Source organism: Hemitrygon akajei, chromosome 7, assembly GCF_048418815.1.
Source record: "Hemitrygon akajei chromosome 7, sHemAka1.3, whole genome shotgun sequence".
Lineage (NCBI taxonomy): Eukaryota > Metazoa > Chordata > Chondrichthyes > Myliobatiformes > Dasyatidae > Hemitrygon > Hemitrygon akajei.
Window position 1 is genome coordinate 85817416 of NC_133130.1, and position 11003 is coordinate 85828418.

Here is an 11003-nt window from a genome sequence, read left to right on the forward strand (position 1 = left end):
ACAATGGAGCTGGAAGGCTTTTTTTGTGGAGGGTAGTGTCTGAATGTTATAGATACATGTTGAATAAATCTATCTCCCATGACTATTAAACATAGAACATAGCATGGTAAAGCACAGTATAGTTCCTATGGCCCACAATTTTGTGCCAACATTTAAACCAACTCAAAGATCAATCTAACCCTTCTTTCCCACATAGCTCTCCATTTTCCTTTCATCCATGTACTTATCAAAGAGTCTTGTAAATGTTACTAATGTATCTACTTTACCACCAGCCCTGGCAACATATTCCATGCATCCAACATTCTCTGTGTAAAAATAAACCTACCTCTGATATCCCCTCTATACTTTCTCCAAAAGCGATTATTAAACACCTTAATATCCACAATGGATATTATTGATGTTGATTTTTATTAGTTAGTCAATATACAGTTTGGCATACTTACTTTATTTGCTGTTGTCTTTGACCTGAAATGTTAATTTTGATTCACTTTGCACGAATGCCATCTGAGCTGTTGAGTGCTTCTCACAAGATCTATTTTTATTTCTGAATTCCCATATCTGCAGTATTATTTTTAAAATTACATTAAAGCCTCTAAACTGAAGGCATCTTGCACTGTTGGAAAGGTCTTATCTTGAATGAGTTGATAAATCAGGAAAGCCAAATAGCTTGCTTAGGCACATACAAAAGGATTGGTGGCACTAGTGAGAAAAGCAGTAGATCTTTCATTGTGCTCACTAATGTTTTTTCTTTCCTTCTTGGGCCATTCCTCTGGATTGAGGAGGATTTGCTTTCATGCTGGTTTTGTTTACTCTGAGGCGGCCATTGAGGCCAGCATGGGACACACAGGTTCTTCTACTGATGGAGCAGGTGCAGTCTAATAACAAAGGTGCAGTTCGGATAATGGTGCAGTTGCTGGGTTTCTGTATCCATCACATCCATTGACTATGTAGATGTTTCCAGTGCCATTGCTGAAGCACTCCTAACACTATGAGATGTTGTGGGCCATAGATTACTAGGATTCAAGGCAAATTGAGACATATCTTTGAACCTTTTTCTCCGTCAGCCCAGTAATCTCCTCCCATGACATGGAAAATGGTTGAAGTTCTCCCCACCAATGCCTCAAGTAGACAGCATTAATCATCAAGGAGCATATCAGCCAAGACATATTTACTTCTCATTGCTGCTGTCAGGCAGAAGATACAGAAGCTCAAAATCCACACCACAGATTCACGAAGTTACTTTCCTACAGTCATCAGGATCTTCAATCAACCTGCACAACCCTAACCCCATCTCAGCAATGGAAAACTAAGCACCACTTTTTGTGCAAGCATAGACAGGTCTCTGATTGTGCCTTCTGTTGAACTGATGTCTTCTTTTGTACAGTCTTGTTTTCCTCACTACCTCATAAGATTTGTGTATAAATTCTGTATAACTTAAGATTTGCTCCTTGCTGTTTGAACCTATGTGTCTATGATGCTGCTCCAAATAAGCTTTTCATTGTACTTGGTCCTTGCTGTAATTGTGCATAAGATAATAAATTTGCTTTGATTCAATCAATTTGACATGAAGGAAGCTTCTAGGATCATGCCTCTATCCAGTCATCATCACAGTTGTTGTTATTTGTTGCTACAGTATAGCTATTTGATCTTTCTTCTTCACAGTCATTTGGGATTGAAGTTGAATTGCTCCCACTCCGGTTTTGCGGTGAGTGGTGTGGTCAATGTCAGACAGGTGCCGTTTAAATGGGTTATAGCCTTTTATTTTGCTGGGTCTCCGCGCGCTCCTGTCAGATGCATCCCACGTGCCCTTTGCAGTATTTATGTTTGAATGACTGCCGCACATTCAATATCACAGCAATGGCTATTATTCAGAAGCACTTCATTAACAGTAAAGTGCTTTGTGACTACCAGGATCTAGGTAGAAGTAATGAAATGAAAAAAGAAATGAACAGCAATAACTATTTCTCTTCAGAGAAGGATCAAGAACCTGTGCACATAGATTTAAGATGATAGGTCAAAATAATGGGGAAACATACTGAAAACAACTGAAAAGATCAAAAATCGTCATCAATCACCGTATACATTTACATGTATTAGGAATTTGCTGTGTGGTGTGCTGGTGCGACATGCAATAAGAATGACAGCACTCAACAATTATAAAGAATAAGGAATTATATAAAATAAATTTAGAAGTACGGATCTGGAATAAAATGTGCATAAATACAATTTACAATCTAAACAGCATTATAAAATGTGGTTTAAAGTGCTTGGAGTGCAGTGCAGCGACTGGTATAATAGAGAAGTGAGTGGGTGGTCTAAGTAAAGTGGCTGACCATATTAACTGCCCGGGGGAAGAAACTTGTAAGGTGGTGTGAAATTTTATTTTGATAGTCCTACAACACTTTCCAGAAGGGAGCTTTTGGAACAGGCAATTTGCAGAGTGGGTAGAGTCTGCAATGATTCTTTCTGCTGGCTTCATTCTCCTGGACGTGTACAAGTCCTGCAGTGACGGCAGACCTTTTCTGCTGTCCTGAGAGCTCACTGTAGTTTTAGGCTTTGAATATTGTGAGAGGATGCTGTACCAAACAAGACAGTAATGACTGACGTGAGGATGCTCTCTGTGATGGCAGAGTAGAATTGCACCTGTATGGTCTAGGGAGGATGGAATTTTACCAACTGCAGGAAGAAGTACATCCTCTGCTTAACATTTTTGTTAATCCTCAGTTTTTTTTTCGTGAGGGGGAAGCAGATTCAGCCAGTGTTTTCAAAAGAGAACTGCAATAAAACTGATAATCCACTGCAGGCTGTTGTGATTTTTCGGTGCCTTGACATTTGCTTCACTGGCTGCCGAATGCCATGCTTCATTAACACATCAGGGCCTTGGTTACTCTGTTCCTTTTCACACACACTGGGCTCTTGTTCTCCCACCCCCTTTCACCCACAGTGACCCGCACGCTGCACACCCTTCAAACTCACCTTGTTCTATTCGCCCTTTATAACTTTACCAGGTTCATTGGAAAATATGTTATTTTTCATCTGATAAAAAGTGTATTGGGACATTAATAGAATAATGCCTGGAAAGTTAGCTGATCCAACTCAGCTAAGTTCTTGAAAGGACTGAATTAGCAAAAACTGTACTGGAGATAGATTGCTACCGGGAAAGATATTGTGCGGCTAGGGGCGAAAGAGTAGGGGAATGGTATTGACTGCTCTTGCAGCAAGTTAGCATGGAATAAACGGACCAAATGGCTCCCTACTGTGCTGTAACAGCTCTAGTCTCTGTGATACAAATATGTTTATGTGTATACTATCTCTCTTGCCCTTTCCTGCCATGGTCCATGAAAAGTTACTAAGGGTGGATATAAATCAAGACTTGAGTTTGAATGATGTAATGCGTTCATTATTTAAGCCATATAGACTGTTCCTAAGCTTGTGATCTTGACGCAACAGATGTGCATGATGTGGATCATTAATATGTTTGTAAGCAGCTGTGTACAATACATACAAAATGTGTAAATAAACTTTGAACTATTTTCTAAGGGTGTTTGAGACTCATTTGTTACAAGAGGGAATGTAACTACTACTCCAACAGCATGTGTGCAAACAAAGTCCACAAATGTGTGTCAGTGATGATATTGACCAGTAATGTGAGTCGCCTCCTGATTGAAACTGTAATGCAGTAGGACTAAGAGCTCTATTATAAGCATTTTTATATGTACTCTATATAACAATGTTAATTTGTGATTTGGGAAAATAGAGTCATAGAGTCAGGCGACAGGGATAACACCTGCACTGCCTGTGCCGAGCATCAAGTTCTTGTATACATTAATCCCAGAAAAGAACTGATGAGGAGGTTAAAAATATTGTTGTAGCTGTTCTCTGATACAGTATCTGTTCTTTACCTTTATTTTTCATTTCTCTCACAGCAATTTTAACTGAAGTTGTCAACTGTTTATTGGACCCTTGCAAAAATTTTAATCAGCTTACTGAAATAATAAGCAGTTTCAGGAAATATCACCATTTGATTCAGTTCATAATTACAATAGATTCTGAAATACAACAGCTGGCTAACAAACATGACCATAAATCTATATATTTAAGGAAAACAGCACTTTTGAAGAGGAATTTTAAATAAACAGTAAGGTAATACAAGATGAAAACATACTTTATGCAAATTATATTAAACTGTATGTACCATAAATCATTGCAGTTTAAGGAAGGCCAGAAGACAAGTATTACTTGCTGCAGTGGGAGACAACATCAAAGTCAAAGTAAATTTATTTTCAAAATAAATAAATTTCTTGCAGACATTTAAGGGAAAATAAATACAATTGAATTTATGAAAAACTATACATAAGCAAAGACTAATAAATAACTAAGATGCAAAATAAGACACTTCATGCAAATAATTTTTAAAAAATGAGAATATGAGTTGTAGAGTCCTTGAAAGTGAGTCAATAGGCTGTCCTGTGTGGAACATGGCCCTGTCTGAAAATTGTTACTTTAAGACATGATATCTAACAAGAATTTCTTGACGTCTGTATGCTTAAGACCATAAGACATAGGAGCAGAATTAGGCCATCGAGTCTGCTCCACCATTCAATCATGGCTGATCCTTTTTCCCTAGTATTCAATTGTATTCAGTTTGTTCAGCTTGATATAGTAGACCAGACATCTTTTGAAACAGCAGCATGTTTAATGTAAGACTATGCTATGAGGAAACCTCTTTAGTTATGACACATTTCAGGTATTGACAGGCCTGTAATTGTTCTAAACCAACATACTGCTTTCCTATCAGAACCCTTTTTCTCGAGCCCTTTACCTTTCCCACCCACCTGCCTTCACCTTTCAGCTGCTCTCCTTCCCCTCCCCCCACTTTCTTATTCTGGTGTCTTCCCACTTTCTTATTCTGGTGTCTTCCCCCTTTCTCCTCAGTCCTGAAGAAGGGTCATGGCCTGTGTATTAATTGCCATAGATCCTACCTGACTTGCTGTGTTCCTCCAACATTTTGTGTGTGTTAATTCAAACAATTGATTGTACTGACTAGTATTTTGTAATGAGACCCAAAATACTTATCTTACATCTCTCTGAGTTAATGTGTCGCACATTATTAGAAAGTTAGCAAGCTACAAAACAATTGCATAAGTTTTTTTGTTCAATCTTTGTCCAACATATAGCACATGATAAACCTGTATCAGCTTTTGAGCAGATTATAATTTATTTCTTCAAAGCATGTACATATGTTATTTAACTGAATGAAAGGGAGCTTAAAGTAGATATCCAAGCAAAAAACAATCAATTCTCTTGTGATTTCCACCAATATATGATTATATGCACGCTGTTTTTTTTTTGATTCTGAAGATTTTGTGATGTAATCATTACATTGATACATTTGTTTTTTTCATAAAATTGTGTTTATTCTCTATACTAATGTGGTGAACTACATATACCTGTCTGGACACGCCCCCCCCTCCCTGCTGACTGCTCCTGTGGCTCCTCCCACAGACCCCGGTATAAAGGCGATTGGAGGCACAGCCCCTTCCTCAGTCTCCAGGATGTTGTGTGGTGGTCACTTGCTGCTTGTGCTTTCTTCCAGCCAATAAAAGCCTACCTTAACCCACGTCTCAGATGGTGCATCAACTATTCAGAGAGAGCCCCCCCACACACACACACACACACACACACACACACACACGCATACATACACTAGGAGAACTAGAGAAGCCAATATCAATAACACATTAATATTACTGACAGCAGAACCAAGACAGTACAGCAAGTACATTCTGTATAGTGGCAAGAATGAGCAACAGAGGGATTTGCATAGACAGCATTGATGATGGGCATTGAAGAGAGGTCAGGTGCAGACCAAGGTTTCCTTGGCTGAATGTTCCCCATAAATTGCGTGAGGCGTGAGACCAAAGGAACACCTTAAAGCTGAGCCCCTTTTGGTAGCAATCATATACTTACCAGTTATCTGAGAAAGGAAGATGAATGCAAGATCCAGATAGTCGCTGTTTTCCCCGTAAGTGCAATTCAATCAACCAGGACTAACTACCCTGTGGACAAAGTAAATAGCTGGCAAGATTACCAAAAACTGCAAGGGCAAACATGGGCATTAGGGGTATATGGGTGTCCAGATGGATCTGTGGTTCATGAATCACAAGACAATAAGGTTACTCAACACTGACTTTGGAGTGCACATTCACTTCACTCTGTACAGGCTCTTTCCTCCCTCCTCTGCTTCAGGTTTTCAATCCATCAAGCCATCAGGCTCGGACACCTGTAATTCCCAATGCCCACTTCAGACTCCAACTGCTGTGTCATCCAAATATCAGTGCAGTTCACTCCAGTAGCTCCACATGAGTCATATAAGCCAGCAGCAAAGTAGCAGTATCTTCCAGGAATTGATTTCGTGGAAGGTATATACCTTACAACTTCCACAACAGAAGACAAAGGTTGACAGGTAGTTCTTACAGGCCTCAAGTAGTTTTGATGTTCACCACTCAGACAAATTAGTACATGCTGTGGATGGATGCCCTCTTTTGTCAGTTGACTTAATTCAGTGTCGTTACCAGGCGTGAAGAATTACTGCCGCTGATGATCCTGAACTGAAAGTTGCATAGGCCCGGAAAGGTTTGCTGAAGACTTAAAGTGTGAGCACTCTGTAGCTCGCAATTTGGCAGCTGTCCAAGCAAGAATTCGACTGCAGTGGCTTCCACATCTGGAGGAATACTAGACCGCAAACCACAGGAAACTGCACGCTGAATAGTTCATCGTCCAAGCACGTACTACATATGCTACACAACGTGATTGGAAACAAGTCAATTAATTCGCTTGCTCTGTGTTTGTTTTCACTATTTTTCTATTGCACTTTAAAAGAATGTACCAAATGTGCAAACAACAATATTACAACATTCATGTAGCTTGCTGAAATAAAAACTCCCTCAATCAGTAATCTTAGTAATCAGTAAGTTTGTGCATTAACCACACTGTGCACAACTCACAACAAGTCTTGTGGCAATGATAATCATCATTAGCTGATTGGTACACTGTGGTTCTGAGAGATTTTGTACATAAATTGACTACCGTGTTTCTTGAATTGCAATAGTAACTATATGTTGATATTACCTAGCTAGCTATAAAACCTGTTGAAACATTCTAAAGTTATTTTTTGAATAAAGGCAGAAAGATTGGGGAATTGTAGTCAGCCATGCAACATCTGAGGAGAATGGAACAGAGGTAACATTTCAGCTCAGATACGATTAGAATTCTCCTTATCATCAGATAGGGAGCTTCATCAGCAGGACCACCAGAAACAAAAATCAATTACTTTTCACAAGCAGTAAGGCTGAGCAGCATCACCCTCCCACCCCCTCCAGCAATACTTTATCATTTCCTGTCAGTCACCTTATGTACAGACACTCCTGTACCCGGGATCACTTTATGTACATACACTCTATTTATATATGTTATCTTATATATTTATATTTATTGTGTTTTTATTATTATATTCTTTATCATATTGTGTTTTTGTGGCAACAATGATTTTGTTCTTTACATTTGTGTGCTGGAAAGAACATTAAACAATCTTGTATCTTGTATCTTAAGTTATGACACAGAAGGAATCCGTTGGATACATGCTAGCTCCTGGGAAGATATTTGGGTTATTCCAGTCCCTCTCATTACTTCCGTAAGTCCTGCAATTTATTGTCTCTTGCTTCTGACCCTTTGATTCTTTTTGTTGTTTATCTTTACTATTTGCAGTTGCTAGTTGTCACCAGGATGTGTTCGAGATACAGGAGGAAACTCAGCAGAAAACCATGAGGTCACAAGGTCACTGTGCAAACACCACCCCTCCAGCATCAAAGATTGTGATTGTATTTCAGTCTCTAGGAAAGCCAGACACCAGAGCAAACTGCTGCTCCACTTCCATTTTATAATCTTTCTTTGTCTTTAGAGCAATCCATGAAAATCCCAAAGGTATCATTGACAATTATCTTTAATACGGCTGCATATCAGTATGAACAGAGCAACACACATGAAATGCTAGAGGAACACAGCTGTTTGGGCAGCATCTATGGAGAGGAATAAAAAGTCGATGTTTCGGGCCAAGACATGATGAAGGGTCTTGGCCTGAAAATTTGACTTTTTATTTCTCTCCATAGATGCTGCCTGACCTGTTGAATTCTTCCAGTAAAATGTGTGTGTTGCTTTGCATTTCCAGCAACTGCAGATCCCCTGTGTTTAAAATATCCATTGGTACAATCATTCGAATTTCAATAATCCATTATGTTGTTAAAAAGCAATTCATCAGGTCTCAGCCCAAAATGTCAACACTCAGCCCAAAATGTGTGTTGCTCTGGATTTCCAGCTTCTGCAGAACCTCTTGTGTTCAGTATAAGTATACCTTTTTATTGATAGGATTATTGATAATCATTCAGCTGACTGTTTGTATATAGGCAAAATAAAACTCAGCAGATTGTGATACAGCAAATAAACCTTTTTACTTCTTCAGCTGGTCACTCTAACCGAGTAAATAAGTAAATAATAAAAGATACCTCGGTAATTAGCTTCATGGATTTGTCTGTTTCATTTGTGAATGGTAAATCCATCCACAAATGAAAAAGCCAAAGCCATGAAACCAATGGTCCATGAATGTAAATCCTTTCACAAAGTCCATGCTCCTGATCAGATCAACATCAAGGATGCTTCCAATACATTACCGCAAGTTTGAAGTGGCTGATGAATCCAATATGAGACTCTCAGATCCTGTCACACACTCATGATGGATCGGTGTATAAGTAGGTTAAGAGGTGGTGCACTCTTTCCATTATTTACACTGGGCTTAAGTATACTTGTAATGAATGGATCAAGGTTCTCCAGACCATATCCCTAATACTCAAAGTCAAGATAAATTTACTATTAAACTACATGCTAAGAACTACTTCCACTCAAGTCAACCGCAGTGCAGAAACTATAGGGATTGGAACATCCAGTCCTATTAATCAAACTGTATATGTCACCATAAGCTGCCTTGAGATTATTTTTATCCTTGCAGTCATTTACAGGAAAATAAAGAAATACAATAGAATTTATGAAAAGCTATACATAAGTAAAGACTGACAAATAACCAACGTACAAAAGAAGGCAAATCATGCAGAACATTTAAAAAAGTAGGTAAATTATACTGAGGGCATGAATCGTAGAGTCTTTGAAAGTGAATCCATAGTTTGTGGAGTTAGTTCAGTGTTGAGCGTTCTTCATTTTGGGGGAACATGGACCCGGGACTCTAGGACTCAGTGGAATTCTTTCACTCTTTTCAAAATGACTTTCCGATCATCATTGAACTATTTCTCCTATTTAATTTTGTCATGACAGGGCTCAGAGTAGAATGCTTTTTTTTAGGAATCTGTTGCTAGACATGCAAATGATTAGATCTGTTCAATGAAGCCGATGAGGTTTAACTACAACTTCAGTATTGTGGATTTAGGCCTGGGAGTAGATGATCCTATTGCCTTACTTATCCTGCCTCTGGTTTTGAGGGAATTGTGGAGACAGCATTGTGGTATCTCTCTGACATTTTGAAATACTTGCTGTTTCTGAAGCTGACAGGGGCATTCATCATTGTTGCCTAGCAGACCACAGGTTTTATATCCACCTATTGATCTTCAAACATTATTTTTCCCAGATGACCAAAGGCTTGGCTTATGCTCAGGAAGTGATGATGAATTTCGTTAGGACCTTTGCATTTGCTCAGATGCAGCACTAGGTATGATAGTGATCAATATTTTCCAGAGCCTTGCCAAGGACTTTTATTGTATCACATGAGCCTGTATTGTATTGTTTTTTAGTATAAGCCCCATTCTCTCAAATGCTTTATTGAACAAGTCAACAATGTCTTGGAACTGTGCCTCTGTGTGCATGGGGTACATACTGCAGTTTAGTGACTGAGAATGGAGAGTGACCTTGGTTTTACAGTAGTCATGGATTGAACAGGTTCCTATTTGTTCCACAGATTAACTCCACTCCAGTAGGAAATTTATTGGAGAAAAGCTGCAGTTTTGTTGTGAAAATATTGAGAAAAGTTTTGAAAAATGATAGAGCCTTCTGTGATTTCAATATGCACTGAATTATATTGGTTATGAATCATTTGTTGGTTTAAACCATAATATGCATGACATCAGACAGATGTCAGATAGAGAAAAATACTTGAGAGCTGTTGAATTTCAGAAAAACAGTATCCCTCAGTTAATGAAGTCAAAGACTTTGGTATAGTCAATAAAGGCCAGGTATCGTGAGGAAGCACTCCAGGAGGAAGCACAAGGATGTGATTCCCTGATCTGACAGATAATTCATTGACTCTGCAACATTTAGGGACCAGCGGCAGTCAAGTCATTGACTATTACTTGATATTCTGTTCTATTTAACACAGATTTTCTTCTCTGTTTCTCTTGGCAGTTCAGAGGAATGGAAAATTCCTGTGTAAGCATTATCTTAATTGGATGTGGTCACTGCATGCTGGCTCACAGAATGAGGTTTTGATCCAATGGCAAGCAGATACAAGATTAGAATAGGTAAACTCCGTCTGCTTGTCTGTCTAGCTGGTTCTCTCTCTCCCTCACATACACACACTCTCACACACATTTCTACACACACTCATATGCAAAATTCTCACACATTTACACACACAATCTCTCTCTCTCACACACACACACACACACACACACACACACACACACACACACACACACACACACACACACACACACACACACACACACACACACACACACACACTCTCACTCTAGTACACACCTTCTTCTTTGACCCATCCCTAGTCTCTTGGCCTCACTCCTTTTCTAATTATTTCCCTCTGTCTCACCCATAAGTCCATAAGACATTGGAGCAGAATTAGGCCATTCAGCCCATTGAGTCAGGTCTACCATTTAATCATGGTTGAATTATTTTCCCTCTCAATCCATTCTCCTGCCTTTGCTCTG